Genomic DNA, 15235 nt, shown 5'->3' on the forward strand with positions numbered 1-15235 from the left:
AGCAAAATATCTCATTAAGCATCATCTTCACCAGGGTTCCCACTAGGCAGGAAAGGATTTTTTATTTGAAGTAATTACCCTTTTTAGTTAAATACACTCAACAGATGAAATTTACACAGAGCGTGAGAAATTCATCACCAAAGGTGATGTCTAAGAAATGCAATTTCTAACCGCGGAGCACTGTTCCGATCTGAGGTTTTCCGTGATGGACCATTTAATAGATGGTTCTACCCTTGGCACACCACCAGTCTGGAAAGGGCTGGGTGGCAGGCTGGGTTTTCGAATACCCAGCAAAGAAACTAAAAGTCACCCAAGTATCTCAAGCTACGGTAACTTCCTCCAAGTTGTAAAAATCGTCTAAAAGACGACAAAGTGCAAGACACCAAACATCACCTACAATTAGGGAATATAAACACTCCACCACCACCCAACAAGAGCGCACACCCTCACTCTACACGAGTCAGCACTTCCTTGGGAAGGTACAGTTCGAATTCTGAGCTAGATAGACAGAGGTCACCAAGATGCTCATTTGTTTTCCTTCTCCTAAGGCTACGTCCTGGGCGGGTAGTTGGTGAATTACAAAAAAAAACCAGCATCTCCTTTCAAACTCCAGCCTCCACAGCCCACCCGGCCTGTGTCACAAACCCATGGGAGACTGAATGGGGGTGAAGGGAGGCACGTTGAGGGATCCAGAACACTTTTGATTGACAATTCCTTGGCTTGCGGGTGGGAGGTGTAAATCTTTAATAAAAAAAATTTTTCTTCAGCAGAGGGAAGCTTAGAATTTCAGGGCGGGAAGCAGAGCGGAGCTGGGCAAGAGAGTAATGACACTTTTATGCAGGAGGATGTTTAAAAGGATATCCCTCTCGAAAGAGCTCACTCCAGTCGCGATGACAAATATACACACTCTTACAAACAGTATTATCACTGTGACCAATTTGGGGACTCTTCTCCCCCATCCCCCACCCCGGCCACCCCTCAGCGGGCCAGAATTTGCTGCGGGTGGCTCCAATCCTTCCTCCCTCCCCGACACCGAACTTGTGCATTCTCCCCACGCCTGCGGCGGCTGGAGTCCAAGCTGACCGGCGGCGGCAGCAGATAGATGACAGCTGACGCGAAAACTGCTCGGAGGGGGTCGAGTCTTGGCCAACGGACTTCGAGCCTTGGGCTCAAGCGCGGTGAAGGGAAAGGGGAAGGTGGCGGCTGGGGAAGGGAGGAAGAAGAGGACTGGGTAAAGGGATGGAGGGGTGGTGGTGTGGCGGTGGCGGCTACTCCATTCCACCTCCCCCAGCTTGGGTTAAAAGGCCTGCAGATCTGACAGCTGCTTTGCTCCGCTGGCACAAAACAAAAACCTCTCTCCCCAACACCTCCCTAAACCCTCCCGCACGCCTGACTTATTACCCTCCGCTCCTCCTCCCCCTGCTGTTCCAAAACACCCATCGACACATGAAGAATATAATACAGATTTTCCCCTACTGCAAACGACAAGGCGATTACACACACACACACACACACACACACACACACACACACACACACACACACACACACACCACGTCCAATGTCCGTGGGGGAAGACCTCCCATTTCCTTCCCCATTCCCAGAAAATGTCATAAAAGCCGAAGAGGAGGGTGCTTTGCAAAGAATCGCTCGCTGCACACTCAGCGAGCCGGACGGACCCCAAGAGATCTTTCCTTTCCCACTCCGGTTACGCCTGCCTCCTTTCGCCTCGCCCTCCCCTTTCTTTCTCCCCAGAACCACACAGTCTTCTCCAGCTCCCGTCCCCTCACCATTTCGCCCTTACTCCGTCCCCCACCCTCTTCTCCAGTGTCCCTTTTCCCACTTTGGAAAGGGCTCGTCCCCTCCCCTAAGGTCAGCCACGCCGAAAACTTCCCCCGTCACCAAAGCGCCCGGGAAAAGGCAAGCTTGCAAAGAAGAAAAGAGGACTCACCTTTTCCTGGAACTTTGCGTCTTTCCCTCTCTCTCTCTCCCTCTCGTCCTCCTCAGGCTTGCAAGCACCCCCCGCCCACCCCCCGGCCCCGGCTTCGGCCGGCCAGCCGGTGTGTGGCTTTCGGTTCGGGGGTTACCGAGTGAAACCCGACCAGACAGGCATCACATGGCAGCTCGTTCTCAGCCCCCCCAAGTCCGTAGGGAAAGGGAGGGGGTAGGGGGAAAATGTAACAAGGGAAGAGGAGAGGGAGAAGCGAGAGAGCGGGTGGAGGAGGTAGGCGGCTGCAGGGGGCCGGGGGGTGGGGGTGTTTGGCTGACGGGGAAGAATCGGTGTCACGCACGGATCGAGCTCCGCCGTGGGCTTATACTGTTAAATGCTGCTGTTTGCAGGAGGCAGTGGCGGTTGTAAGCTTGGTCGTCCGACGGCGGCGGCGGCGGCTGCTGCTGCTGCGGCGGCGGCGGCGGTTCTCGCAGCCCCGGCGTGCGCGGCGGCGGTGGCTGTTGCTGCTGCTTCGGCGGCGGCGGCGGCTGCTGCTGCTGCTGCTGCTGTTGCTGCTGCTGCTCCGGCGGCGGCGGCTCAGGCGGCGGCTCCTCGGTTCTGTTTGTTACTCGCTCTCCCTGGCTCGCGCTCTCTCTACGGAACGCCCACACTCTCAATCGCTACATTGTTGACATTCGGGGGCTGACGTCACCCCACTCCCCATTCACAATAACTTTACGGGATTCGGGTAGCGCAGCCTCTCCAGCCGCTGGGGTACCGTACGCTCAGAAACCAGCGTAAGCCGCTCCGCGAATAGCGCTCCGGGTTCGGGCGCGGGGCGGGGGGGCGAGAAGGAGGCGGGGGGCGGGGGGGGGGGGAGCCTTAGCGAAGGGGAAGAGGAGGGGGAGGGTCCCGGGCGCGCGCACTCCGCTGGCTCGCTCAAGGTGGCGCGCGCTTCACGGCGCCGCCTGCTGCCGCGGCCGCCCGCTGCCGCTTTCCTTCCCCGCGTGCAGCGGCCGCCCTATTGCTCGAGCCAGCTCGCGCTTTGTCCTGCTCGCGCGGGTTTTCACGAAGGCTTGGAGAGCTCTACACTAACCCAGTCCGCGCGCTGCCAGTGTCCATGCGAGTACAAGCCCAGGATTACGCTGGGGCTCTAAAATCCCTTCGGCCAGAGATGGGGCGGGGGAGGAAGGTGTGAGTGTCTATGAATGTCTGGGTTTCTGTAGGTGCATTCCTGCGTGCGTGTGTGTGTGTGTGTGTGTGTGTGTGTGTGTGTATAAAAGAGATCTCAAAGCGTTCTTCGTAGAGCGTGGGGGAGGGATGACAAGAAACTTGACCTTGCCAAGAGATACCTGAATGAGGAAGAAAGATGCTGCACAGTACCCGGGTGGCAGGATATTGCTGATCTGTCCCACGGCCACCAGGGTAAGCCCATTTACTGGGGACCCTGGAGCTGAGGACCTTTTTCACGTATGCTGTCAGTAAAGAGAAATGACTCCTACCTGGGGCTCAGGTTGTCACAAATGCAATCAGGTCTTTTTGTTTGTTTGTTTGTTGTTTTTTAGTGTCTCTGATAGTAACTGGGAGTCACTCTAGCTAATCTGGGATTCCCCTACTCCAGAATTTTATGAAACGTGGATCAGATGAAGAACATAAATTAAATTTTACCTTTCTACATCAGACTTCCTCAATACCGGCTTCCACTTCATTGCAAGAAGGTGTATCCAGGAGGTTTTTTCCATTCCTTTCATGCCTGGTGGCTGCCAGGGTGTGTAATTTGCCTTCCAAGTGTTTTTGGTTTTTCAGTGCCAGAGCAAACCTTGATGGTGGTTTAAGATTTTAAAGGGAGTAATTAGGACTCAAAATGAAAATAAATTTGCAATAAAATAAGGTTACGTTAGTACAGGATTGGTGGCTGCAACTTTACCCTGCCAAAGCCAGGAAATTCTGTTTCCCTAAACAGCAGTAACTTTGCCCCCTTGTGTACATGTAGTATTCTGTATTATTACATGTGGTATTGATTTTTAATGAATATTATAAAACTTTGGCTCACACTGGATAGAAAAGAAACATAAATTCCTGCACTAAATAGGTACCAATATATGCTGAAGAAACAGTGAAATTGTATATGGGGAATTTTTAGAATATCTACCAAAAATTTTTAACATTCTTGTAAATTGTAAAAATTTAACATTCTTCAAATAGGATGTAATTTAGAAATGTCCTTTTCAACTGAATAAAGGGCTTTGTCTAGGATATTTCCATATAAAATGCATTGATGTCCTAAGAAACAGGCTATCCTAAGCTTGGAGAATGATATCATGGGGAAGAACTGTACCCTCATGCCTCAGAATCATAGAACTGAAGGTATCTAGTCCATAGCTTTCATTTTACATTTGAGGAAACTGAGGCTTGAAGAGAGCAAAGTGTTGGGGGAAGCCACACCATTTTACAGGGGCAGAGCCAGGACTCAAATACATGTTCCCAGACTCACAGTCCAAGTCTCTTTCCACACTTCCTCAAAAATGTAGCTTTTGTGATATCATAGATAGAAAACAGGATTTAGAATTAGAAGACCCAGTTCTGAGGTGGAAAGGATCAAAGAGGTTGCTTTGTAATATGCAAAAGAAAATTATTCTGCTCTAGTAAAAATATTGATACCCAATGTGATCTAGGATTTTTCACTGTTGGCAAATTCTTTAGAAGTTGCCTTTGATCCCCATCTTGACCCCTCATCTGCTCCCTGGAATCAATATTGATCATTGCGTTCAATCTGAGCATAGCTAAATTTTATGTCTTATTCCTAAAGTAAATATCTTAAAATATATGTCTATCTAGACACAAGACAAGGTTTTCCTAAAAGCTTGAGTGATTTCAAGTATCTCTGATTAGTGGTACTGGAGCTCTTCTTGATTGTAGCAAAAAGAGGAGATGCTTTCCATTGCATGCAATCTTGGATGACAACTTGACTTTTACATTTTCAGCCTGGAGTCCAGTGTGAGACTTCTCAATTGAACACTTCCATGAAATCTTCATTGATATCTATAGTTAGTCTTGATCATTCCTAAATACAGCAGCTTCTTTGTGTAGAACTTAGAGTGTCCCTCTTTCACATGTGGGGTCACCAGAATAGCCATCCCAAATGCACTCAAAAGGATAGCTCACAAGCCCCCTACCAATTAATTTCTATTTGCTTTAATTGGCTAGAGGACAGTTAGTTTAAAGCAAGAGCTTTTGATGAAATAACCTAGGAAGAAAATTTGCAATAGAACATTACCTCCATAAACCTTATGCACTCTCTCCCACAAATATATATAGATGTATGTGTCTATATATAGATGTATATGTGTATACATGTGTGTATGGATGGATGTTTGTGTATACACACACACACTACCAGGAAAGTAAGTGAAATGCATAGGGTTACCAATGAAAGTTCCGCATGGAGGAAATACTTATAGAGGGGCAGCAGCAAGGTGGTATAGTGGACAAAGCACTGGGCTTAGAGTCAGGAAGACCTGAGTTCCAAGCCTGCCTCTGAGACTTGCTAGCTGTATGATCCTATACAAGTCATTTAACCTCTCTCAGTTTCAGTTTCCTCATCTATAAAATGGGGATAATTATGGTACCTGTCCTATAGGTTTATTTTAAGGATCAAAGGAAATAACATAGGCAAAGTGCTTTGAAAACCTTAAAACACTGTATTAGTGTTAGAAGTTGTTATTATACATCCAATGATGCAGGATCCCTGATATGTTCTGATGATATCAACACACTGCTATAACTAGGCCCGCTTCTTACTTAGCATTTTGCAGACTTTACTGGACTTGCTGGATAGACCTGTTTCTTGCTGGCTACAGGATCTTTGCTCGGCCTGTTTCTCAATAGGCACATTGCTCTTCTGGGCTTAGCTGATCTTGTAGTTTTTACTGGTATGTTCATCTCTTCAGGGCCAGCTTAGCTGTCTCTTTTAGCTAGTGCTCTAAAAGCTCTCCCTAGACAGGACAGACTGAGAGTTCCTTTTGTCATGGCCACCATACCCTGAAAACAAAATCCAAGTAGAGCACCCCAGGCTTAAAGGTGGGGGACTTCAAAAGACTTCAACAGTGTCCCAAGGGAGAGTGTCCTAAGGCTTACCTAGAATTTAGAGGTATAACAGAACGAATCAGTAGTACAGGGGCATCAAGTGAAAGAAAAATCAAAGAGACGATTGAGCTGTCATAGATCAAGAAGGGCCATTGTTGTCCTTCTCTCCAATCCCCCAGGGTCTTGCAGGTTAAACTCAGGTTAAAGCTACTGGTTATATCCACCTCTTCAAAGATGAAGGGAAATTCCAAAAATAGTTTCCAAAAAACTCTTTCCCCATACAAGTCCAATAAAAGATACTGTACCATTCTGCTTGCTTCTTTGAACTTGAATGTTTACTACATGCTGATTTTTGAACCAAGCATATAAAGGAGCCAGGTATTAACTAGAGATTAAAAATAATTAAGTTATGACCTCTATTAGTTTTCTTATCTGGGGGCTCTGAGCTATTGTGATTGTACTATTAACTTTTAATTTGCTCTAAAGTCCATAAGACAATAGAGGAAATCAGTTGGACCTGAGATCAAATAAGCTAAAAAATTATGTAAGTGTAACAGTGTGGGGCTAATTAAATCTCAGGAAGAAAGTTGAAAAGGAGTAGAAGATGGTGAGAAGAGAAAAGATTGTCATACCCCTAAATCTTGCCTAACCCCTTTTCCTTTCTGGGAGGAGATAGAAAAATGCCTGGGAAGGATTCATCTTTGCCCCTATCCAGCAGGAAGGATAGAGGAGAAAGGATTAGCCAACCTACTCTTTACTTCATTAGGGACATTCATCAGTGACCCCACTCCTCAACCTATCTTTCACTGCATGGCATAGTAAATAGGACATTGAAGTTGAGTCAGAAAGATCTGAGTTCAAATCCCACTTTAGATATTTGATAACTGTCTGACTCTGAGCAAGTCACTTAAGCTCTCTCAGCCTCAATTTTCTTATAAATAAAGAGATTGGATTCAATGGCCACTAAGGTCCCTTCCTCTAAATCTCTGATCATATGTCCCTGTGAATGCCTAGAACTGAACTGGTATTCCCCTGTTATACATAACTGTATTGCCCGGGCAGCTAGGTGGTGCAGTGGATAGAGCACCGGCTGTGGATTCAGGAGGACCTGAGTTCAAATCTGGCCTCAGACACTTTACACACTTACTAGCTGTGTGACCCTGGGCAAGTCACTTAACCCCAATTGCCTTACCAAAAAAAACCAACAACAAAAAAACCCATAACTGTATTGCTTAGGCTTTAGATAATTCAGACAAATTTCCTAGATTGCCTTTGGCTTAGCTGCATATAAATTTGAGGGAGAACAAAAGCTAAACTAAGGAAGTAAGATCACTAGTCTCCATCTATCTAACCTAGATTCTTATCTTTATCATAGTAGCAAAACCTGAGTGTTTTGGTGCCACATTTTGTTCAGTGAACCCTTTATCTCCTTACAACTCCCTTTCTTGTGGAAATGTAGCATTCCCCAAACCATCCATTTCTTCCCAATCTTATACCAATTTGTCTAAATGACTAAAAATGAAAGGATTTTGGAAACAATACTTCATGAGTGAAGCTATTCTCATCATGTTATCTGTAGAAATAGAACCTGAAGCCAGATCTCTAAGAGGAAAAATTAAAACAAATATTATTCAGGTGCTTTACAAAAACCTCCACCGAAATCCCAGCTGATGTTTTGATGTAGTGTGCAGGTCAATGGTTTCTGCAAAGGATAATGTAGATACCACAAGGTCTGTTAAGTCCTACCAAGCTAGGTACACTTTGAGTACAAGAGTATGAAGGGACGCTGTGCTTATTAATTCTGAGTGTACATCATCTCAGCTAACTTTGGAGATCATCGATCCTCTCCACCTCACTTTGCTCTCTGCCCCCTCCTCAAAAAAAGTTTTTTAATAAACCAGCCTATGATTTAAGTGAAACTGAGGTCTGAGAAATGACTGGCATTCTGGGATTCATGGTTCAGAGAGACAAGAGAGACAGTGATTCATTCCCTCTCAGAGCTGAGAGTAATTTGTGACTATAACAATCTTGGAGCCAGAAGATGAACTTGAATCATGCACAGGAGTTCTTAAAGGTGAGTACAGAGTCATTGTGATCTGTGAGGAGACTGGAAGGAGGAAGAACCTCAAGAGCTAAGCAGCAGAAACAATGAGATCAACCTTCCTCATCTCATCCAAGACTTAATGAGATGAGCCTGAAAGAAATGGCAGTCCAGGGACAACAAGGCAGAAGGAGAAACTGAAAGGAGAAACTGCAATGAGAAAATGAAAGCAGGGCTGAGCAAACAAAAGAGAGATAAAGAGGATTGTTGGGCCTCTATAGGCATATCAACTCATAAAAATCAAGTGAGGTGACCGGTTTTATTAACCACTTCAAGGAATGATAGAAGTTCTAAAAACAGAGCTACTCTTTTCCCAACATTTCCTCTCTCTATTACAGTAACTGATACCGTAATATATTCTGTGTAGAGGCAGCTAAGTGGAGCAGTAGACAGAGCTCTGAACTTGGAGCCAGGAAGACATGGATTAAAATTTAACCTTAGACAATAGCTGTATGATCCTAGTCAAGTCAGTTAACCTCTGACAGCCTTAATTTTCCCATTTGCAAAATGGTAATAATAGTAGCACTTACCTCTCCAGGTTGTTCTTAGGATCAAAGGAGATATCATTTGTAAAGAACTTAATGCAGCGACTGGTACAGAGGCACTTAGTAAATGCTTTTAACTTTAATTCCTTTACCTAAATGGGTTTTGTATATTGATTTTTGTCTAAGACATAAAGTAGTTACTGGTTAGTTAGAGATAAACAAAACTTGAAATTAGTGGAGAGAACAAAAGCTCTGCCTAAATGTTAGGATTTTTTCTAGCTGGGGACTCTGAATTATTGTGGTTGTATTTCCTAACTTTTATTTGATATAAACTCCACAAAACAGCTGAAGAGGGAATCAGGTGGACCTAAGAGTTCATTTTATTTTCTGTAGGATAAAAATTGATCTGATTATATCTCCCAAGACAAAGGGGATTAGGTTGGTTATGAGTACTAGCCAATTATTTGTTCAGTTGTTTCAGAACTGTCTCACTCTTTGTGATCCCATTTAGTGCCTTCTTGGCAAAGATACTGGAGTGGCTTGCTATTTCCTTCTCTAGTTCATTTTACAGATGAGGAAACTGAGGCAAACAGAGTTAAGTGACTTGTCGAGGGTCACACAGCTAGTAAGTGTATGAGAGGGGAATCTGAACTCAGGAATATGAGTATTCCTGACTCCAAGCCCTGCTCTCTATCTGCTGTGACACCCAGCTGCCCAAAGCCAATTATATCCTCTATAGTAACATCCACAACCACTAGTTGTTTAATGAAAATTTGAATAAATTTTGTTGGATTCAGAATTAATCAGACAATTCTTAAATAGCAATTTGAAAAAAAAATTAACAGTTAGGACTTTGGAATTTTTTTTCAACTCTAAGGACCTACTTCTAACTGAATTCATTTCCTGGACCCATTGTATACCCTTTGAGAAGTACACAGAGTTGAGTTAGCTAAAGTTTTCTTTAATGCAACCAATGACTCTGTACTCAGATTTCCCAATCTATTTTTTAAAGCTCTTTTTTGATATATTATTATCCAAAGCAACCCACCCTGAACACTGTCAACAACTCTTATTTTCAGCCAATCCGGTTCTCATGTCACCACTTGTGTGTAACACATCCTGAAGCCAATGGCAACTGTGCAAATGACGGAAGGTTTGGGCCAAGTATGACCCATCAGCTTTTTCTTAGAAATGATCTTTCCACTGGGTCATGCTCTAGACATATTTTTCACAGCCCTATTCATGGGGAGCTCATACTGCATTTTAGTTGTTAGAAGAGCATGAGAATCCAGTTAAGACATGTCAGGGCTTGAATCAAGTCTTCATTTAACTCAAGGATGGATGGAATATATCAAGGAGGACAATATTTGTTATGATTAAACTGTAACCCCCTTAGAATGAACAGTCTTGCTGAATACTACTCTTACTATGAACAGATACACTTGAAAGAATTGACTGTCCTTTACTCTTTTTTGAATGCTGGGAAAGGTAGTGGCAGATTGGTGGTAGGGGTTATGAGTTGTGCCTCAAGACTAGTACTCAGCATAGTTACCTCCATTCCAAAATCTGGTGAGTTGACTCATGTTTAACTACACTCAAAGCTATGATACAGATTTCTAAATGACTGTTTTTGCATTAATTCACCATAACTTCCCAGTAGATTGGGTTTAGCTTGTTGAGATGACCCCTAACCTGGACAGAGGTGGACAAAAACTGACAAATTCCTTTCCCTCCAGCTCTCCTTTTTTCCAAGTTCCATTGTTGAATGACAGGGTGTTTATCTTCTTCTCTAGTATTATCCCTATTACCTCCTGGACAGCAGTTCTTCCTTCACAATACCTAGCATGGTACCTTATAATAAACAATCAATGGTTGGTGAATTGAACTGAAATTCAAAGACGACATCTTCTTTAGCCTTTACCTGCTCCCAGCTCTGCCACTTACTTTATCCATGATATTAGAGGAACATAGAACCAAAGGTTTTTGTTTCTAATCTCTTCAAAGAGGAGTCAGTGACCCTTTTTGTCTGGACCAAAAAAAATATGGGCTTTTATTAGATTTCAAATTGTGTGACTTGCTTAAAAGAAGGCATTTTAGTGGGCATGAGGAAATTGACTAGAAAATATACATTTAGATTGACATTTGTAACATCAATTTTTGAAGTATAGTGGGATGAGGTGGCCCTCATTCAGCTATTTTTGAAGGATTTTCCTTTCATTCTATTCCTTCTCAGTTCATAAAATACTCTAGAATGCAAACTTGGCCTCTCCTTTTTTTTCCTCCTAATCTTCCTTCATTTTCTTTTTCTTCGTCTGCTCCTATCCCATTCTCTTCTCCCCATTTTCCAAGAACTATCCCGTACTTCTACTATCTAGCTTCATTGACCTGGGTCTTGAGTATGTTGATGGAAATGCAATGCTCAGGGCTCAGACCTGTTTGTTTCACCCAGACTCCCTGTTGTTGACACTAGAGTATGTGAAGGGGTGAAAAACAGAAGAGAGATAGACACTTGGGTAACTAGTTCTTATATACCTCATGTATTGCAAGGAAGTTTGTGAAAGGAACGTCCATCAAAAAATAGCTCTTCCACCAAAGAGCTATCAGTTTTTTCCTGACTTGGAATCAGGAGTCCTAGGTCTAAATGTGGCTTCAGATACTTACTAGCTGTATGATTATGGGTGTCACTTCCCAGAGCCTCCTATTCCTTAGTCTATAAAATGAAGTTAATAACACTAGCACTACCTAAGGATTATTGTAAGGAAAGAAATTTGTAAACTTTAAAGTGTCCTACAAATATGAGATGCTGTTATTTTTATTGTGATGACTTGGAACCCAACGTTGAAACTTACAATTCTGATGATCATTCCTTCCCCAATGTCTCTCTCCTCTTCCCCACCCCAATCTCAAATTGTTAAGTAAAGCTAGGTAGTAGCTAGCACCTTAGAGGTAATGTAGTCCAACCCACTCATTTTATAAATGAGGAAATTAAGGGATAGAGTAGTTAAATGATTTACCCAAGGTCACACAATCAAATGGTAAGTCAATAAGCAGTTATTAAATGTTTTCTACATGCCAGGCACTGTACTTGGCTCTGGGGCTTCAAATAAAGAAATGAGACAGTTACTGCCCTCAAGAAATTTATGTTGTACTAGGGTGATTTATCAAGTTTACAAATAACCATATACAGGTTATAAGCAAAATAAATAGAAGCAAAAAGTAGGAGGACTGGGACTAGAACAAAGGTCTTCTGTATTCAAACTCAGTGCTCTTCCTTCTCCAGGTTCTCTGGAGTCTTTTCTTATGTCATAAGTCCAGGTTTTTCTAATGAGATGTTTATTTGAACAATTCATGAAAAGATCTGCAATGATTCAGTGTCACCAAAATACTCCTCTGCCCTTCCTAGTGTCCGTTTTTATTAAGATTTCAAAATGCTTTACAAATATTAACTAAATCTTATTAACATTGCCATCCCCATGTTGATAGGGAAAAAAACAGATCTGGAGAACAGCAACATTTTATGATTTTAACAAATGCTGTGCATTTGATGAATTATTGCCCTTTGAATGTTAAGCACTGCACCTGTAATTGTTTGACAACTTCATTTTAATATGAAACCTTCGTCCTGTCTCTGCTGACAGTGGAATGATTTCCATAGTATGTATTACTCCCATAGTCTGCATTTGATCCATGCTGATTGTTCAAAGGAAGTTATGGAGCTGTCTTCTCCAGTGCTTAGGCTATAAATTTCTAGGGGAGAAGCTGAGCATTTTGGGAAGATGTATTCATTCATTCAGGTCACTGGACACTAGGCCAACCTTTTGGAAAATGAAACAGTTGTGAAGGTCTGAAAAAAGTTAAAACAACATGCCAAGGAACCCACTATTTTACTCTAGGAAGAAGTAGGCTTTGGGAAAATATGCCTACATGCATATTGTCAATGTAATTTTACTTTACACAAATAGTATGCAATTAAAATCAACTGATCTGTTGAATAGATTGTTCTAGTTGTTCTATGACAAAAATATTAGAGTATCCAAAGTTGGTTAATTGTTTGTGTGTGTATACCTCCTCCTCTCTAGTTTTTCCCCCTCATTCCCAAGAACTTGAACTTTTTTTTTTCTTGGTAGTATTTTATTTTATTTTCCAATTACATGTAAAGATCGTTTTCAACATTCATTTTTGTATTTTTGTAAGATTAGGACTTGAATTTCAATAGCCAAATCACTACTTTACCTTGAATCAATACTTAATATATTAAAGATAGTGAACTCTATTGGGGTTAAATTAATCCCTTAAAGTGCACTTTAGAAAACTCTGGTCCTGAAGGGCAAACAAAACAGTGGTCTTTTTGCCTTATGCTATTCTATTTGGGGGTCATCGAGAGGAACTTGATGGCAACAAAATGAGGAGACTACCTGGCTAATTAAATTATGCCCCTGATATTCATGTGCATTGTAACAAAACTATAAAAGTATGTTACTCTGCCCGTAGTGAAGGCTGTGGGAACATGCTTACATCAGTGCTGGCATGGACAAGAAGGAATAGTGTGGTTACTGGGTGAGCAATAGTGAAAAAAGAACATGAAGTGATTTGCTTCAGGGTATATTTTCTGTGGTCCAGAGGATCCCACAAAAGACTCTACATTCATATTAACTCAAGTTTAATCCTGAGGGTCCTGATCCATGAAGGGGCAACATCATTCTCTGGTTCATTACTGATCCCACCTGGATTCTTTTAAGAAAAATCTCTAAAACAAAGCTTAAGCATGCCTCATTCCTAGAGGCTCCCCAAATATGGATGTAGTACATGCTCTGGGGTTCACTTTCTCATCTCCTACTTGAATTGAAAGACTGAGTTCCCGGAGGACAACTACTACTTCTTCTAGGACTGTGGGGCTAGAGGTAGTTTTCTAGTACTGTGGTTCCTGAACTCTCATGGATATGCATCCCCCAAGGATTAACAAATGAATTGAATTAACCAATCAGACTTAGATTTCTATAAATGAGTATTTACTAAGGTAGTATACTATACTGTAAATACAATTGGTGCAAAACATCTCCCTGTCCCCAGTAAGGGGCAGACTCACAAGTTCTTCTAGAGTGCAAGGAAAAGTGGACTCAAGTTTAGGCCATATGAAGTAGTAAAGGGGAGTGGCTTACAGTTCCTGGAAGTCCTGCTGGAAGTCCTCTTCTTCTTTTTATGGGACCTTGAAGAAGTTCCCCTTAGATATATTGTAACTTTTGGCCATGTTTCTTTTCAAGACCTGAAGTATCTTTTCCTTTGCATGCCTAGCTCATTCTTGACTTCCAATCTCTTTCTCCCTTCCCTCATCCCTCTCTAAGACAGTAAGCAATCAGACATGGGTTTTACATGTGCAATTATGTAAAACATTTCCACATTAGTCATCTTGTACAAGAAGACTCAAATAAAAGAAAAAAAATTAAAGAAAGTGAAAAATAGCATGCTTCTACCCTTTGACCCAGCAATACCACTTTTGGGTCTTTTTCCCAAAGAGATCATAAAAAAGGGAAAAGGACCCACATGTACAAAAATATGTATAGCTGCTCTTTTTGTGGCAGCAAGGAATTGGAAATTGAGGGGTTGCCCATCAATTAGGGAATGGCTGAACAAGTTGTGGTATATGAATGTAATGGAATTCTATTGTGCTGTAAGAAACGATGAGCAGGAGTTCAGAGAAACCTGGAAGGACTTGCATGAACTGATGATGAGTGAGATGAGCAGGACCAGAAGAACATTGTACACTGTATCATCAACATTGTGTGTTGATCAACTGTTATGGATTAGATTCTTCTCACCAATGCAATGATACAGGAGAGTTCCAGGGGACTCATGATGGAAGGGGATCTCCAAATCCAGAAAAAAAAGAACTGTGGAGTATAGATGCTGATTGAACCATACTATTTCTTTTGTTTTTGGTGCTGTTGTTTTTCTATTTTGAGGCTTTTCTTCAATGCTCTGATTCTTCTCTTATAACATGACTAATGCAGAAATATGTTTAATGTTATTACATATATATAACCTATATCAGATTACCTGCTATAATCTGGGGGGAGGGGGGGAGGGAGGGAGAAAAATCTGAAATTGGAAAGCTTGTATAAACAGATGTTGAGAACTATCTTTACATGTAACTGGAAAAATACTTTTATCAAGAAAAAGAGAAAATAGCATGCTTCAGTCTGTATTCAGTCAATATCAGTTCTTTCTCTGGATTGGGTTAATCTACTTCATCATTAGTCCTTTGGGATTATTTTGCATCATTGTATTGCTGAGAATAGCCAAGTCATTCACACCTCTTCGTTGAACAGTATTGCTGTTACTATGTATGATATTCTACTGGTTTTGTTCATTTCACTATGTATCAGTTCATGTAATTCTTTCTAGGTTTTTCCAAAATCTTGCTTGTCATTTCTTATAGCAAAATAATATTCCATTACAATCATTCATATGCCACAGTTTGATCAGCCATTCCTCAACTGATAGGTATCCCTTCAATTTCCAATTTTTAGCCACCACTAAAAGAACTGCTATAAATATTTTTGTATATTATGAAGGAAATATTTTCCCTATTATTATCCAGTCTTTAACTCTACAATTCAAAAATTTCTAAACTAA

The 15235-nt window shown here is 42.1% G+C and overlaps 1 protein-coding gene across 1 annotated transcript in view; it reads right to left on the reverse strand.

Moving 5' to 3' along the window:
• Positions 1-2331, reverse strand: part of BACH2 (BTB domain and CNC homolog 2) — a 418233-nt gene extending 415902 nt beyond the window's left edge. Inside the window, 1 exon segment of the mRNA XM_044004876.1 lies at positions 1952-2331. The gene's annotated coding sequence lies outside the window, so the exon portion shown is untranslated.
• Between the last annotated feature and the right edge of the window lie 12904 nt (positions 2332-15235).

The sequence above is a fragment of the Dromiciops gliroides genome, chromosome 4 (assembly GCF_019393635.1).
Source record: "Dromiciops gliroides isolate mDroGli1 chromosome 4, mDroGli1.pri, whole genome shotgun sequence".
Lineage (NCBI taxonomy): Eukaryota > Metazoa > Chordata > Mammalia > Microbiotheria > Microbiotheriidae > Dromiciops > Dromiciops gliroides.